Genomic DNA, 16,812 nt, shown 5'->3' with positions numbered 1-16,812 from the left:
TTTTTCTTTTCTCTTCTAATCTATGTTGTCATGGTGACACCTGATTCTGCCTGAACTTTATCTCAAACCTTGAGCTAACCAATGCATTTTTCTCATGGAAATATCTTTCTTCAGTTCAGTTCAGTTCAGTTGCTCAGTCGTGTCCGACTCTTTGCGACCCCATGAATCCCAGCATGCCAGGCCTCCCTGTCCATCACCAACTCCCGGAGTTCACACAAACTCATGTCCATCAAGTCAGTGATGCCATCCAGCCATCTCATCCTCTGTCATCCCCTTCTCCTCCTGCCTCCAATCCCTCTCAGCATCAGAGGCTTTTCCAATGAGTCAACTCTTCGCATGAGGTGGCCAAAGTACTGGAGTTTCAGCTTCAGCATCATTCCTTCCAAAGAAATCCCAGGGCTGATCTCCTTTTAGAATGGACTGGTTGGATCTCCTTGCAATCCATGGGACTCTCAAGAGTCTTCTCCAACACCACAGTTCAAAAGCATCAATTCTTTGGCGCTCAGCCTTCTTCACAGTCCAACTCTTATATCCGTACATGACCACTGGAAAAACCATAGCTTTGACTAGACGGACCTTTGTTGGCAAAATAATGTCTCTGCTTTTCAATATGCTATCTAGGTTGGTCATAACTTTCCTTCCAAGGAGTAAGCGTCTTTTAATATCATGGCTGCAGTCACTATCTGCAGTGATTTTGGAGCCCAAAAAAATAAAGTCTGACACTGTTTCCACCGTTTCCCCATCTATTTCCCATAAAGTGATGGGACCAGATGCCATGATCTTAGTTTTCTGAATGTTGAGCTTTAAGCCAACTTTTCCACTCTCCTTTTTCACTTTCATCAAGAGGCTTTTTAGTTCCTCTTCACTTTCTGCCATAAGGGTGGTGTCATCTGCATATCTGAGGTTATTGATATTTCTCCCGGCAATCTTGATTCCAGCTTGTGCTTCTTCCAGCCCAGCATTTCTCATGATGTACCCTGCATATCAGTTAAATAAGCAGGGTGAGAATATATAGCCTTGATGTACTCCTTTTCTTATGTGGAACCAGTCTGTTGTTCCATGTCCAGTTCTAACTGTTGCTTCCTGACCTGCATATAAGCTATATTAATTTGCTATGTATTTGCTTGGAAATCTGCCTTTCTTTACAATTCATGTCAATTGCTTTATGCCTGGGGATGACTCATCTTGTGCCAATGCTATCTCAAAATGCATGTTGTGGGTGAGGGGCATGGTGCAACTCTCAATTTTGAGGTGTTTCCTTTCTCTAATTAGCAGTTTGCTAATAGATATATTACTCCTAGCTAAAGACTAGTGATGGGGGACTCTTTCTGTCCCCTTCTGATGTCTATGTCAGAAGATTTCTCTATCTATTTTATACTTTAATAAAACTTTATTAAACAAAAAGCTCTGTACCATCAAGCTCATCACTGGCTCACGATCAAATTCTTTTCCTCCGGAGGCCAAGAATCCTGACATTGTTCACGGCTCATGGCAGCAAACTTTCAACTTCATGACATAGTTGGGGAAACAATGAAAACAGTGACAGACTTTATTTTATTTTGGGCTGCAAAATCACTACAGCCAGTGATTGTAGCCATGAAATTAAAAGACACTTGCTCCTTGGAAGAAAAGCTGTGACAAACCTAGACAGCGTACTGAAAAGCAGAGACATTACTTTGCCAACAAAGATCCATAGAGTTAAAGCTCTGGTTTTTCCAGTAATCATGTATGGATGTGAGAGTTGGACTATAAAGAAAGCTGAGCACTGAAGAATTGATGCTTTTGAACTGTGGTGTTGGAGAAGACTCTTGCGAGTCCCTTGGACTGCAAGAAGATCCAACCAGCCAATCCTAAAGGAAATCAACCATGAATAGTCAGGAAATCAACCAGTCCTTCATTGGAAGGACTGATGCTGAAGCTGAAGCTGCAATACTTTGGCCACCTCATGTGAAGAGCTGACTCATTGAAAAAGACTCTAATGTTGGGAAAGATTGAGGGCAGGAGGAGAAGGGGATGATAGAGGACTAGGTGGCTGGATGGCATCACTGACTCAATGGACATGAGTTTGAGCAAACTCTGGGAGATGGTGATGGACAGGGAAGGCTGGCATGCTGCAGTCCATGGTGTCACAATGAGTCAGACACAACTTAGTGACTGAACAACACCAACAACCAGAAGTCCTGATATTATAGGTCAGCATAATCTTAGTGTGCCCATGGTTTACTGGGGAAGAAAAAAGCAGAGATATATCTATCTAAGACATAATTTTTCAATATTCACTAAAATTTTTTTCCCAATCAAGTACCTACCCTCTGGCAGACACTGGCATGGGGACTAGGTAAATGTTATAGAGATAAGCAGGGCATTTCCACCCTCCTGCCTTGCCATTCTTTGTCATAGATATGGTGTAAATTTTGAAGTCCCTAACCTTCAGCCCTGTGTTTTTAAGAGAAACCTGTGTAGAATAGGGAGGTGGATGTGTTGTTGCTGTAGCTGCTTTTCATTAATGTAAGTAATGTTACAGAAGAACTGAAAAATAGAGAAAAGAATAATATCCACCATCCCACCATACTAAAGCAACTACCAATTTTACGTAATTTACTCTAGACTTTTGACAATTTTTTTGATTATCCAGGAATACATAACTTTGCATTCTTTTTCTTTTTTTTTTTTTTGCATTCTTTTTCTATGGAGCTATGTTTTATAACCATCATTTTATTAATTCTAGAATAATACAACCAGAGGTTATCAGTATTTACTTGTGTCGTCATTGGACAGCTATTAAGTAGTAGAGCTGGGCAGAGCTGTGAACCCACATGTGCTGCCCTCCAAAGATCTGAAATCACACGACACAGCTCCCTTCTCCAACCCCATCTCGTACCACTCTACTTTCTACACGGCTGATCTTCTTTGAGCTCTTCAAACATACTACACTCTCTAGTTAGGAATTATAGGAATAGAAACCAGACAGAGTGACAGAAATAGAAAAATGACAGCTCTTAGGAATCAAGTGAAAATTTTATGTTAAAAATATTCTTTAGTCACAACTGGTTTAACGATTTCATGTAAATTGTGTCATAAACTGAAGACAGATTACTACGTGCTCTTTTGGGTCCTTTCTCTTCTGAGCATTAGCCCCACCTTGACCACCCCTGCCTCCTCCCAGACTTACCAAATAAAACACAAAGCTCAGATAAGCTACACTGACCACTGCAGCCACCACGTACAATGCCACGTGCCCTAGACCCTGCACATAAACCATGACAAAGTACATGTTGATGAAACAGATAAGGACCATGATACTACCTACGATCCTCCAGCCTCTGTCAAAAGAATCAGCACAGTTATTGGTGGAATACTCCAACCTCTCCACAAACAGAAAAAGACATTGTGTTTTTTGGGATTACAGGACAGGAGTAAGCAGCATTTCAAAATAATCTGAAAATTGCTTCTTATGTCCCAAATTAGGTTAAATGAGCCAAAGTTACACAATGATAGGGAGAAAGAGGAAAAGAAAAACACTATCAAATAATCTCTATTATTTAATTCCTTACAAAGGCAACAAGCCTACAACTGAAAAAGTAATGAGTCCCCAGAGATCCAACAATTCGTTTCAAATATCCCACATCCTTTAGCTAATAAAAGGTATTAGCTTATGCCTCACTCATCGAGATCATTTAACATGGAATTAAGATGCTTTAACTTTCAGTGGCTGAAGTTGAAGAGTTAAAGCCCTAAAAGCTGAAAAACTTCTCCCAGAAATAAAAAATTGTGCTTTCCTTCCTTTGTTACATTCACTATCTCTATTTTCTTTTTTTTAATTTTTAAAAAATAGACATATAGTTGATTTACAATGTTGTGTTTATTTATTTTGAATTTTTGGTCACATCCTGTTGGTCCCTGTGGGACCTTAGTCCCCTGACCTGGGATTGAACCGGCACCCCCTGCACTGGAAGGCAGAGTCTCAACCACTGGACCACGAGGGAAGCCCCCAGCAGTCTCTATTTTCTAAGTCAGAGATTAAAGGGGCAGTTCTAGCAGTTGCCTCTTCAAGCATATAGTTCCCCTAAGATGGATTTTCTGACTGGCCTGTTTGATGAAGATACCATTTTCCCCCACATCTCTGGGAACTAAAAGAAGTGCACTCACAATCCATTGGCAAATTTGCTCATCACCGGCTGCAAGCTCGTAAACGTGAGGATGGATATGAGAGCAAAAGGAAGCTGCAAAAGAAAAAACTAAGATCACATAGGGCTACTGGGAGTCCTGTAACACCCCAGAGGGCAGCACTTTAGCAAAAGGGAACCACAGACCCTGCCTCATCTACTCTGTGAGAAATGATTCCTGTCATCGCAACATGCTGGAGGGTTATGTGGAAATGTGTAGCATGAACCTAGCATCAATTATGCTCACAATGTCTAGAAAATTTATATCTGCCTTGTCTTCTTAATCTCCATAATACCCAACAGTCTCCTTTACATTATTTAATGTTTGCTTGGATTAATGAATAATAATTTTGTGTTCTATATGTAATTACAGCTTATAATTCCCATTCAACAGGCTTAGGAAAAAAACAAGCCACTTCTAAAAGCCTTTTAGATTCCAGAGACTTCATATGCATTCACCATAGACCAAGACTGTGCCTCTTTCTTCCTCTGAATTTTCCCCACACCCACACTCGGCTTGGTACCTAAGGGCAATACAGAATGCCTCCTGACTCAATGGGATGTGAGTTTCCCCAGTTCCCTCCTCACCTGTAAGCTCTGAAGAACATTCAGGATGTCATTCATCCCTGTTAGATGCTCCACATCTTGGAAGATGGCCACAAGCCCAATGGGGATGATGGCAATAGAGCGGGTCAGACTCACTCAGGCAAAGCATGACCATTTTAGGTTTAGGAATCCCTGGAAGAAAACACAGAAGCAGGATGAATGTCTGGAAGAGGAAACAGAAAAAGGTCTGGGGAGGTTCAGGAAAATCTTAGAGGCATGGAATTAAGAAGGGACAAAAGGGCAACGTCTCCTTCCTCTTGTCCATCCCAGTCACAGCAGCACGTACCTCCATGACAAACTGGCCGGAATAGGTTCCTGTCATGGTGGAGCTCTGCCCCACAGCCAGGATCCCCACCACCCAGATGCAGAGAGCAGAAGGCCTGAAGTAACACCCCAGCACAACACCCTGGAGAGGTAAGGGAGAGAGATCACCTGAGACAACACCCCAAACATATCCTTGGTGTCACTTCTCCCCATTCCTGGCTATGCACCCACCTCTACCAAGCACTGTGCTGGCACTGTCCCAGAAGCTAGACTCGGGTCCTGACCTCATTCTAGAGGCTTTCAACCTAAATTCTGCTGGATGGGCCCCCATTCCTCCTCAGCCTAGTCCCTTCTCTTCTCTAGGCTCCTAAAGCCTTTATCCTCAGCTCATATGTAAACTATTAAAAAAAAGTTTACAACACATTTCCCAAATCATATTCCTTAACACAGTATTCTTGAAGATGGTCATAGGAATGGAGAGAAAGTGCAAATGAATTCTGGAGACGCTACATACTATATATTCTACTCTTGGAGGTTTACAGTGTAACCAGGATAAAAGGGACAAAGAGATCCCAATAAAGACCACTTTACTGGGACTTTCTTGGTAGTCCACTGGTTAAGACTTCATGCCCCCAATATAGGAGGTAGGGGGTGTTCAAACCCTGGTCAGGGAACTCAATCCCACATGCCACACAGTGTGGCCAAAATAAATAAATAAAGTCTCCAGCCACTGTGGCTGGGTGGGGAATACATATTAAAAAAAAAGAATACTAAGAGCGCTTTCTTTACTCACCCCAATTAAAACCTAGAGAACAGTGTACTATCAACACAAGTTTGGGAATTGCTGATACAATCGATTCATCTTTTTGGCTGATCCTCTAATCCCTTCCACGTAATCCAAAATCCTGTTTGGCATCCGAATCTCTGAAAACAGATATTCCAGAGAAGATATGCTGAGCTCTGAAGTGAACCCGTGGAAAAGACCAGATACTAGGCTAAGAAATATTGATCCAGGAGCAAAGATCAGAAATTTGAACAGTTTATGCCTTTGTAGATGTCCACAGCTAGTGTTGGGTTATCATCAGGGAAAAGGTGAGTGCGGGGACTGCTGCTGTTTTTACAGACTGCAATCTGGTACCAAAGCAGTTTAGGAACAGCTTTTAATTTTGAATCCAGGACTCAGAGAAGAAGACCTCTCCTATAGATCACATACCGGTCATCTAAGAGATGGATGCTGGAGGTGAGACACTGGACACGCATTGATGACAGAAGAGACTGGCAGCAGTGTCACTGAGGTCTTCCTCCGTAATTTTTCTATACCCTCACGTCATCAAAAACTTCCTGAGTTAGAATGTGCATGGTAATACATGAATGCTGGGTCATTTTAAATGATGACAGGAGCTGAGGGCCCTTAGAAGGCTTCAGATATGAGAGGGCACCCAGAATAGGGAGTCCTTAGTCAGAGCAGAGCCAGGAGTCAGAGGTCCTATGATGGGAAACTAAAGAGCGAGCAAAACTAGATTGGCAATCAGGAGTCAGGAGGACAGAGAATTCAGTGTGATAAAACAGCCTGTCTAGCCACAGATTCTATTTCCTGTGTGTTGGCTCCTCCCAACCTGTCACCAAAAGGCAGGACTGGAAAGCAACCAGTATTTAGAAGGGAAAGGGGATGAGAAAGAGTCAAACAGACAAAAAGCCACTAACAACAGCTTGAGACAGTCCTTGTCTGAGGAAAACTCCTTTCCCAGTCCAAAGCTGGGAATGATGGGTCTGGACTTGGCCACAGCCCCAGACTGTAAACACAGCTAGTGCAGTGACTTAGGGGCAGCACTGACATCTATTCCTGAGCTCTAAGTCACTGTCACATTTTCCTGCCCCAAGGCGGCCTCTTCTTTACCCTCACATTCATTACTACCCAGTTGGTTTTCTCAAAAAATGCTTCGGCAAATACTGAGGTAACAAAGATGGGGATAAAGGAAACAGCAATGCAGGATTCAGTGAAGAAGTACTTATAGGCTTATCGAACTTCCTGCTTATTGGCTCAGTCTACCTGTCTGTACTAGAGAGATAATAGCGACGGTCATTTTTTGACTAGTTGGAACAAGTTTCCTTGTGATATTTTATGAGTTGGAGTCAGCTGAAAGTCTTAGAGGGCAAACAACCGATCACGTGAAATGTGGGACTCCACTTATATCCTGGTTCACTGAGTAAGAAGTCATGACCCTTTGATGACATCACATATCCAAAATAGGAAAAAAGAGACTGAGTGACTGCTCTCAGTTACTGTGGCTGGAAGAACCACTGACCTACATAAACAACCTGATTTCAGGGGGAAATGACCTTAATTAAACAAGTCTCTGAAATCTCCCAGCAAATGATTGTGTTGGACTGACTGGTAAAAGCCAAGTTGGGCTCTTTCCTCCTGACCTCCACAAGGCCACTTAGACTTCTGAGATTTAAGGAAAAATGACATTGTGCCCCACAGATTTTTTAAGAAGGACTTTAGTCCTTTCTGTATGGGGTCAGTTATCTCTGGTCACCTTGGTGGTAAAAACAGAGTCCAAGTATGTCGAGTCCAACTGTGGAAAAACGCCGTGCTCCTCCAGGGCTCCAACAATTGTAAACTAAGGGCGTGTCCCTTGTAACGAAAGGAAGAGAGGCCATGAACTACATAACTCACTGAGATAAGATAGGTCTTGCTCACCTTGACTAAGGCAGAATGCAGGTGGAGGTTGCGTGTCGTGATCATGGTGCCCACGGTGGCCACAGCCTGCATGATCTGTGGGGTGCGACAGCCTGAACAGGATGGCAGGAATAGACCTTGGAGACCTTGGAGGACCTGGGTCTGGCTGGGTTTGACTGTAGCATACTACATACAAACAACAGCTATTAGCTTTTTCTGGAACATGAGACCAGGGAGTAACACAGTACTAGTGAATGCTGAATTCTTTACTTCATCAATTCCCCCTTCATCAACAACTACATAGGAAATGAGGAACACAGAACCATCCAAAGAAACCAAGCAGCACAAGGTCAGAGAGTTTAGGACTCGGGTATCCAGACATTTCACATTATATTTTAGATATACAAAATAGATGTGTAGAGAATTTAATTAATATTCTAAAAAAATAAAATGGCTGCTAACGGCTGTATTGATATTAGTGTCACAATAACTCCAGTGAGACACACCTTAGAATATAGTCAGTTTTTGATTACCCACACTAATCATGCTTCTGTGCTCACCTATGTATAGAAAAATCACTTGCGCTTGCCACTAGCATCTACTGAGACTCACTCAGAGGCACTTCTCATACACCCTTTTTCCTGGTTCAGCATTTCTCTTGGAAGCCTTAGACATTGCTGTATCATCTACTCACAGAGTAGACACATTTTCAAAAGCTTAACTAGGCCAATAAACAGAAATCAGTTTATAATCATTAGACTTAGAATGGTGCTGGGTTTCACCTCACTGCATGACATCTAATAGAGTGTCACGACTGGGGCACAAACCAGGAAACACACCCTATATTCCCTCTAGTTCATTAACTGCTACAATACAAAGACCAAGCTGCAATTACTGTCAACCAGGATGAGCAAAACAGAACCCATCAACGTGACAGCCAAGAATGACCTTGCAGCTTCTCTCCTAACCCTTTCTAAGGCTGTTCTGTTGTTGGGCTATTCTTTATTGTCTCCTGTTTATAAAAGAGAAACTTAGACTTGGTGAGTTTTAAGTCAGTTATTCAAGGTCATTATGGTGGAGTCATGATTTGAACCCAAGTTTGCTTGACTCCAAACCTCCTGCGTCGTTTACTGTCTCACAGTGCTTTCCCAAATACTTTCTGAGTGAACTGTTTATCTGACAATCTTGGCTGAGCATCAACAGGAGAACCATTCCTGGTAAACTCTTCTGGAACGGTAGGAGAGGGCTCAGGACTTCTTGGGGAAATGGTTGTACTCTGAGGTCATGCACATTCCTGAAGCAGTCCCTCATGTCAGACTATTTTCACTGTCCAAGAAAAGGAGACTTGGAAATCCTAATAAGCAATGTACATCATCTACTCTATGAGAGACGCCATAGAGAAAGATCTGAATTAACTCAGATCCCACTCTCCTGGGAAGTCATTCTTTTGATTTCCTTGGACAAGTGGCCTGGTGACTGTTAGTAAAGCCATTTTTAAACTTTGCCCAGTCTCTGATCAGTTTGTTGGAAACTGAGGATACTTTCTTTTTCTTGTTTCTCCTGCATTATGTTCCCTATATAGGTCAAATGCCCCATTTACCTCATGTAACTCTAGATTCTTTAGAAACATCTACCCTTGCATAGGATTATTTTTCTCTCAGTTATTGCAGAAAGATAATACCAAATAGACAGGAAAACCTCCATAAGTACTTGCAGAATAAATAAATAAATAAGTTATAATAATAACTTTCCAACAATAAATTGCCATGGAAAATTTTAGCAACTGAAATTAATGCTTGGGATAGAGAATGAGACATTTAAATGATTCCTAAAAGGAAGAAAGCATCTCTGGTTCCTCCCCTAACTGAGGGAGTATTGAAATATTGCTATTCAGAGCTTGAGATGGAACCATGATTAAGATTGGAGGTGGAAGTCAAAGAGGGGTGTGTGTGTGTGTGTGTGTGTGTGTGTCTGTGTTAGTCTGGAGAAACCAGAAGGCCCAACATAACGTAGAGTTTTCTCAGTTTTGAAGTTAAGAAAGGTGACATTCCACATTAGTGGCTGGCAGCAGGAATGCAGGGTGTTTGTGTTCTTTTCCTGGTCCTACCTCTCCTTCTGGTCTTGAGCTGACATCATGCAGACCCCCTGGTCACAGGGGATGTATAGGCATAGAGCAAATAGAGTACTTTCATATGTTTTTGAACATATTTTGTCTTCTATGTACTAGTGACATCTTTTTTAAACATTTATTTATTTTTAATTGAAGGATAATTGCTTTACAATATTGCTTTGGTTCCTGTCATACATCAACATGAATTAGCCATGGGTATACATATGTCCCCTCCCTTGTGAACCTCCCTCCCACTTCCGACCTTTTCCCACCCCTCTAGGTTGTTACAGAGCCTCCGTTTGAGTTCCCTGATTCATACGGCAAATTTCCATTGGCTACTAGTGACGTCTTAAAACGCTAGGGAGGTACTTGAAATGAGAGTGAAATAGGATTCTATGTTTAGCAAAGAGATGGAGCAAGAGAAGAAGCCAGTAAAACTAACCAAATCAACAAACCAGTCCACTGACTCAAAACTTTTCAAATCTGGACTCTGAATCAATGCTTATGATCAGAAAATTATCATTGCTCTTGTTAACCAGTGAATTTGACCTTGATCCCTGCTAAAATTCTTAAATAGATGTTTTGCAGAACATTTGGAATTCTCAAAGGACGTATCATCAGGAGCTATATAAAGCAAATCACAGTGTGAAACTTCACATAATGTCTTCTATTGATAGTATTAATAATAATTTAGTAGATCAAAACCAATCTAGTAAATCAGGAGAAAGGAGTAGAAAAAGGGGATATCAGTTCCAGTAAGCGTCATAGAAAGGATGATGACTATGAGGTTAAAGAGAATACTCTTAGTTTGGCTACTATAACCAAAATTATTCATTAATAACCCTTTGAAAGTCTGAGAAAGACTTCTAGTGAAAAGGAGAAGGCTTTATAGATCTTGTCTTCTCCTGTTTTAGCAGTGTCTTTGATAGCCATAGCAAACATGCATGGCTTATCAAACTTCAGATGATGTGAATCAAAGAAGGAAAGCAATATTATACATAATAAAATTATAATTCAAAATATTCTTGTCTTTTGGAACGCTACACTAAAAAACAAGATGAAATTTAGCAAGGGCGCATATACAATCCACATGTAGACTTCAACAGTCAGCTGAAAAAATACAGGAAGGTTAAGACCTGATTTGGTAGCCATTCATGTGGAAAAGATTTGAGGCTTTTTTCAAGAATTTTTGGATTATCATGAATTAGGATTTAGTAGGTATAAAGTACGGGCTTCCCAGATGGCTTAGTGGTAAAGAATCTGCCTGCCAATGCAGGAGACGTGAGTTCGATCCCTGGGTCAGGAAGATCCCCTGGAGGAGGAAATGGCAACCCACTCCAGTATTCTTGCCTGGGAAATTCTACGGACAGAGGAGCATGGCAGGCTTTAGCCTGTGGGGTTGGAAAGAGCTGGACACGACTGAGCACACAGGCACACCCGTATAAAGTATGAGGAATATCTGAAGAATGTGGAGATATTTAATCAGGAAAAGACAAAACAAATGGAAGATGTGATAGCTGTCTTAATACTGTTGTTCAGTTCCTCAGTCGTGTCTGACTCTTAGAGATCCCATGTACTGCAGCACACCAAGCTTCCCTGTCCTTCACCATCTCCTGGAGTTTGCTCAAACTCATGTCCATTGAGTCTGTGATGCCATCCAACCATCTCATCCTCTGTTGTCCCCTTCTCGTCCTGCCTTAAGTCTTTCCCAGCTTCAGGGTCTTTTCCAATGAGTCTTCAGTATTGGAGGGATTCTTATGAAGAAGAGGGATTATAGGACTAAGGGGGTGTTTGTGGTGGAAAATCCAAACCCACCTACCTGTGCTGGTTTTATAGAGGTGATTCCTATCGGGTTAACAGTTGTTATTTACAGCATGGTTTCTGAGTATGAAAATAAACTAAGGCTCCCTAAAGAGGGTCAGATTGGGGTAAATGAAGTTTCTTCCTAGAGCCTCCAGAAGAATGTTGGCAAATATGGGCCCCATTCATTGGAATTTCCTGGAACTAACACAGACATTAGAAAAATATGGCAAGCTTCCAGATTTGTTTAGGTTGGGTCACAGGTGGTTCTCTCTGTAGGTAGAGAGTAGTGTGGGTCCAGATGACTTCTAGGTACTCAGATTCAGTAGAGAAGGAAACCTGATCTGCTTTGGGCTTGGAGTCAACATCTTCTCTCCTGATTGTCTTACCCCTGGACTAAATTCTTCTGCCAGCTTACAGATCTGTGGACGTTCTTCTCTTCTATGAGCCTTATTCTCTCCTATGAAGGCTCCATGTATTGGCTTCTCCCCAACCCTGGATACTCACAGAAGACTGTTGACTCTATTCTATATATGCTGCTATCGACAAGACAGACTCCTTTTCTTGTAGGGGTTGAAGAAAAGCCTCCCTAGGGAGGAGATGTATCTTGGAGTCAACCAGATCAGCTGCAGCTATGTTTTTGTTCCAGGGGAATGTTTTGGTTCATTAGGGAACACATCTAGGTGTTTCACTCAAATGTAATGACCTTTTCCTTATTAGACAGAGAAAGACTAGAAAGAATAGCCAACATTAAACCCAATATTTATCTAATAGTTTATAATTCACAAAGCAAATATTCACTTATTTAATAACTATCTGATACTCTGAATGAAGCCCAAGGTGAAATGTGAGTATGCTGTGATTTGTTCTTGCATCACTGGGATGGATTACCCCTAAGGTCAATAGTAGTCTTTCTACTCTGGAAGGGGTTAGGACCTGGGTCCTGCTTTAGTCTCTTAGCAGAGAGGAGGAAGGAGAAGATGGCTATATAATTCTGTAGATTATTTAGTTCTGTTTAGTTTTTAGCATTCAATTCAGTTCAGTTGCTCAGTCGTGTCCGATTCTTTGTGACCCCATGAACCGCAGCACACCAGGCCTCTCTGTCCATCACCAACTCCCGGAGTTCACTCAGCCTCACATTCATCAAATCAGTGATGCCATCCAGCCATCTCATCCTCTGTTGTCCCCTTCTCCTCCTGCCCCCAATCCCTCCCAGCATCAGAGTCTTTTCCAATGAGTCAGCTCTTCACATGAGGTGGCCAAAGTACTGGAGTTTCAGCTTTAGCATCATTCCTTCCAAAGAAATCCCAGGCCTGATCTTCAGAATGGGCTGGTTGGATTTCCTTGCAGTCCAAGGGACTCTCAAGAGTCTTCTCCAACACCACAGTTCAAAAGCATCAAATCTTCAGAGCTCAGCTTTCTTCACAGTCCAACTCTCACATCCATACATGACCACTGGAAAAACCATAGCCTTGACTAGACAGACCTTTGTTGGCAAAGTAATGTCTCTGCTTTTGAATATGCTATCTAGGTTTGTCATAACTTTCTTCCAAGGAGTAAGCGTCTTTTAATTTCATGGCTGCAATCACCATCTGCAGTGATTTTGGAGCCCCCCAAAATAAAGTCTGACACTGTTTCCACTGTTTCTCCATCTATTTCCCATAAAGTGATGGGACCAGATGCCATGATCTTCTTTTTCTGAATGTTGAGCTTTAAGCCAACTTTTTCACTCTCCACTTTCACTTTCATCAAGAGGCTTTTTAATTCCTCTTCACTTTCTGCCATAAGGGTGGTGTCATCTGCATATCTGAGGTTACTGATATTTCTCCCGGCAATCTGGATTTCCAGCTTGTGCTTCTTCCAGCCCAGCGTTTCTCATGATGTACTCTGCATATAAGTTAAATAAGCAGGGTGACAATGTACAGTCTTGACGTATTCTTTTTCCTATTTGGAACCAGTCTGTTGTTCCATGTCCAGTTCTAACTGTTGCTTCCTGACCTGCATATAGGTTTCTCAAGAGGCAGGTCAGGTGGTCTGGTATTCCCATCTCTTTCAGAATTTTCCACAGTTTAGTGTGATCCACACAGGCAAAGGCTTTGGCATAGTCAATAAAGCAGAAATAGATGTTTTTATGGAACTCTCTTGCTTTTTTGATGATCCAGCAGATGTTGGCAATTTGATCTCTGGTTCCACTGCCTTTCCTAAAACCAACTTGAACATTAGGAAGTTCATGGTTCACATATTGCTGAAGCCTGGCTTGGAGAATTTTGACCATTACTTTACTAGCATGTAAGGTGAGTGCAATTGTGCGGTAGTTTGAGCATTCTTTGGCATTGCCTTTCTTTGGGATTGGAGTGAAAACTGACCTTTTCTAGTCCTGTGGCCCCTGCTGAGTTTTCCAGATTTGCTGGCATATTGACTGCAGCACTTTCACAGCATCATCTTTTAGGATTTGAAATAGCTCAACTGGAATTCCATCACCTCCACTAGCTTTGTTCGTAGTGATGCTTTCTAAGGCCCACTTGACTTCACATTCCAGGATGTCTGGCTAGAGGTCAGTGATCACACCGTCGTGATTATGTAGGTCATGAAGATCTTTTTGTATATTTCTTCTGTGTATTCCTGCCACCTCTTCTTAATATCTTCTGCTTCTGTTAGGTCCATACCATTTCTGTCCTTTATTGAGCCCATCTTCGCATGAAATGTTCCCTTAGTATCTCTAATTTTCTGGAAGAGGTCTCTAGTCTTTCCCATTCTATTGTTTTCCTCTATTCCTTTGCATTGATCACTGAGGAAGGCTTTCTTATCTCTTCTTGCTATTCTTTGGAACTCTGCATTCAGATGCTTATATCTTTCCTTTTCTCCTTTGCTTTTTGCTTCTCTTCTTTTCACAGCTATTTGTAAGGCCTCCTCAGACAGCCATTTTACTTTTTTGCATTTCTTTTCCATGGGGATGGTCTTGATCCCTGTCTCCTGTACAATGTCATGAACCTCATTCCATAGTTCATCAGGCACTCTATCTATCAGATCTAGTCCCTTAAATCTATTTCTCAGTTCCACTGTATAATCATAAGGGATTTGATTTAGGTCATACCTGAATGGTCTAGTGGTTTTCCTTACTTTCTTCAATTTCAGTCTGAATTTGGCAATAACAGATGTTTTGTAATGTTTTTAACATTAGAGATTTATATAAACCATTTCGGTCCCCTTAAAAAGAATACAAGTAAATAGTAGAATGAAGCTAAATGACAGATGTAAAGAAGAGAGCCTGCTGTAGAAATACAGCACTGAGTTCCTTCTACATAAAAGCAGAGAATAAAGGTTGGCCAGTAGGAGGACAGCACAGGGTCACAGCAGAGGTTGAATTTCCCTATTAACAGATTAGGATGGCTCCTCCTGGAATAAATTGGGTAAGTGTCTTACTTTGACAGGTCAAAGGCAGAGTGGAAAGACTTGAACAAGGAAAAGGTAACCTGCAAGGAAGTTCCTAACATATTGTCTTTCAGAAAATATTAATAGCTTAGAATAAAGTATGACTGCCTAGGTTTTGGGTTGTGAAGAGCCTGAGAGAGATGCCAGATGACAAAGAAAAGAGTAAGAGACTTTTCTAAGTACAGAGGAAATCCAATATTTTAAACTTAGGATTTATTATATAGTAATAATAGTAATAAAAAATCCACCTTGTGTTTAAAAGTTTAATTTCAGCATTTTTTCCTGAGGTGCTTTTTTTAATCAAGTTTTTATTTTTAAAATTTTTATCTTATATTAAACTATAGTTGATTTACAATGCTGTGTAAATTTCAGAAAAGTGATTCAGTTATACAGATACATATATTTATTCTTTTTCAAATTCATTTCCCATTTATTATAGAATATTGAGCAGGGTTCCCTATGCTCTACCTTAGGTCCTTTTTGGTTATCTATGTTAAATACAGTATTGTGTATATAGCGACCACAAACTCCCAATTGACTCATTGGAAAAGATCCTGGTGCTGGGAAAGATTGAAGGCAGGAGGCGAAGGGGACAACAGAGGAAGAGCTGGTTGGATGGCATCATCGACTTGATTGACATGAGATTGAGCAAACTCCGGGAGTTGGTGATGGACAGGGAGGCCTGGCGTGCCGCAGTCCATGGGGTTGCAAAGAGTCAGACGTGACTGAGTGACTGAACTGAGACTCCCAGTTTATCCCTCCTCCCACACCTGTCCTCTTTGGTAATCATAAGTTTGTTTTCTGAGTCTGTTTCAGTTTTGTAAATAAGTTAATGTGTATCAATTTTTGAAGCACCGTCTGTAAGTGGAAATGAAGGGTCTAAATGCAGTTTTCTAGGTATTAGCTTATATTTTTGTATAAAACCATGCCACACATTAATTAATTCAAGAAATACCAAGTATTTGTGACCTGTTGGGTGCTGTTCTAGACTCTAGGTATTAATATAAAGCAGCAAACAAGTGGTTAGCGGAGTTACCTGAACTCCTTTCAGTTTCCTGTGCCTTGATGACGGGTCCATATTACTCTCATGGGTCACTTCTTTCATCCAGAGCTGGCATTCCTGAATGCAGAAATCCTGCTGGCAGAAAAATTCATCTCCATAGGGCTAGCTTCCTGTATCCCATATCCCGACTAAATACTATAAGCATCAAGAATGAGTGGAGAGAATATAAAGAGGATCATGTGGCAAGATGTTGTAGCAAAATAATGATACCAAAAGTGTTCATTTAGTGACTATCTCTGTGTACTAGGCACTATGATAAGAGTCTTACAAAATCATCTCATTGAAGCCTCTCATGAATCAGGGGAAGTAGTTATTATCATTATCTATAATTTAAATATATCCAGTGAGCCAGGCAGTCAGGCAAGAAAAGGAAATTTATTAGAGGGAAAATAAGAGTGTGACTGGCCCTTGAGAAGAACCGGTGTCCTCCCTTTCTGATGGAGTCTTTCTTATACCCTACCAATGAAAATTTCTCTGAAGAGATGGTTAAGTTTTAGCCTGTAGCCGAGTCCTGTGGTCACGTAGCGGGAGGTCTGGAATCCGGTGGTCTTGTAGCCTTAAGAAGGTAGGGGCCAGTGGGAAAACAAAATGTCATTTGGGCAATTTTTTAAGTCTCAAGGGTCACTGTGACTTTATTCTTTGTTTGCGAGGTCAACATAATGAGACATTTTAACAATGAGCCCCATGT

At 41.3% G+C, this 16,812-nt stretch overlaps 1 pseudogene; it reads right to left on the bottom strand.

Moving 5' to 3' along the window:
* The window catches only part of LOC105001682, a 20,104-nt pseudogene extending 3,965 nt beyond the window's left edge, over positions 1 to 16,139 (bottom strand).
* Positions 16,140 to 16,812: the final 673 nt, after the last annotated feature.

Source organism: Bison bison, unplaced genomic scaffold (genome assembly GCF_000754665.1).
Source record: "Bison bison bison isolate TAMUID 2011002044 unplaced genomic scaffold, Bison_UMD1.0 scf7180017864383, whole genome shotgun sequence".
In the NCBI taxonomy this organism is placed as follows: domain Eukaryota; kingdom Metazoa; phylum Chordata; class Mammalia; order Artiodactyla; family Bovidae; genus Bison; species Bison bison.
The sequence above is the reverse complement of the archived record's forward strand: the minus strand, read 5'-3'. Positions and strand labels throughout refer to the sequence as shown.